General features: G+C 54.2%; 1 protein-coding gene across 1 annotated transcript in view; it reads left to right on the forward strand.

Moving 5' to 3' along the window:
- The window catches only part of LOC106808489, a 35,376-nt gene that overhangs the window by 433 nt on the left and 33,132 nt on the right, over window positions 1–1,811 (forward strand). The window lies entirely within an intron of this gene.

Raw genomic sequence — 1,811 nt, forward strand, 5'->3', positions numbered from 1 at the left:
TTGCATCCAATCGCGTCCGTGCCGCATGCCATTTATCCATCCATGCATTCCATCCGTCGTGCGTCCGTCCATGGCCATTATCCATGTCATGCATGGCCATCCGTCCGTCCGTTTCATGCGCATCTATCGCATCCATGGCATGCATCCATTGCGTCCGGCGTCCGTGCCATGTCCATGCATCCATCGCGTCCGTCGCGTTCGCATTCCCATCCTATCCATGCCATGCATGCCATGCGCGTCCGTGCGCGTCCAGCCATGGCTCTCCATTCGCATGGCATCAGATTTTTATCCGTCGTCGCGTCAGGCCATCTATCCATGCATGCATCCATTGCCTATCCGTCGCGTCTATCCATGTTATCCATCCATTCATGCCATGCCGTCTGCATTCTCTGTCCCGTCCATCCATCTATCCATCGGCATGCATGCCATCCGTCGTCGCGTGCCATCCATCTCTATCCATGCCATTCCATGCATCGTGCTGACTTCTGTCCCGTCGCATCATTTATGGCGCATGCCATGCAGGACGGACGGATGGATGCATGGATGGATAAATGGATAGACGGACGGACGGATGATGCATGGATGGATAAATGGATAGACGGACGGACGGATGATGCATGGATGGATAAATGGATGGACGAACGGATGGATGCATGGATGGATAGATGGATGGACGGACAGACGGACGGACGGACGGATGGATGAATGGATAGATGTGATGCGCGCAGGAAGTAATTGCAGCATTTTCTCGGCCATGTTGTGATGCCCACATCTCGGCGATGTAGAGCCCGCCTTCTCAAGTCCTACGGTCGTTACCGCTCTCACCTCGACCACCCGCTCACACGCTCGCCACGCGCACACTAGCCGTGGCCGTCGACGCATTAGTACGCTTGCGGAAAAGTCTGTCATTATCTCATATATAATTAGACGAGAACACCTGCTAGGGTTCCTCGACGACATTTGCATTGCCGGCCGTGTCATTGCTCCGAAATCATTCTTGCTCTCGTAAGCCGACCGCTTACTGAAGCCGCCGAAGGCAGCGACCTCAATTATACTCTACGCACTCTCTCTCTCTCTGTCTGCGTATACATTTGCTATACGCCGAGAGTTACGGCAGTACGTGACCGCGGGGCGGGCGGTGACCTGCCTCCGATGTCGCACGGCTACGCTCGGACAGTACTGATGAACAGATGTAAGATTGGACGAACCAGCTTACGTGGGTTAAAGGGGTTAGAGCATCGCTGGCATGCGCCGGCTTCCGTGTAAGCAAATCCGCGTGCGTCGTTCATTTACTCGCTAGCTGTATTATTATTGTTCGGTATACTAGCGGTCGAAGCGGTTTGAAACAGTCATCAGCATGTAAACGCTAGCAGCGAGTAACTATGTAAACGGCGAGTGGACGAACCGAAAGCACTCATTGTCTCATCTCGGCTGTTCCTCATGCAGACCTGTGTGTATGTATGTATGTGTGTGTGGGGGGAGGGGGTGCGTGCGTGCGTGCGTGCGTGCGCGCGCGCGCGTGAGTGCTTGTGTGTGCGTGCAATCATGCGCGAACGGGTGCACTATTTATCAACTAATGCAGGTACTATAGTAATGGTGATAATTTGATCAATCTTTATAAATGAGGTTTATTACCAATCTGTGCATGCGTGTGGTGTGTGTGTGCGTGCGTGGTGTGTGTGTGTGTGTGCGTGCGTGGGTGCGTGCGTGCGTGCGTGTGTTCGCGCGTGTGTGTGTGTGTGTGTGTGTGTGTGCGTGCGTGCGTGCGTGCGTGTGTGCGTGCGTGTGTGTGTGTGTGTGTGTGTGCGCGT

The sequence above is a fragment of the Priapulus caudatus genome, unplaced genomic scaffold, assembly GCF_000485595.1.
Source record: "Priapulus caudatus unplaced genomic scaffold, Priapulus_caudatus-5.0.1 Scaffold281, whole genome shotgun sequence".
NCBI classification, from domain to species: domain Eukaryota; kingdom Metazoa; phylum Priapulida; class Priapulimorpha; order Priapulimorphida; family Priapulidae; genus Priapulus; species Priapulus caudatus.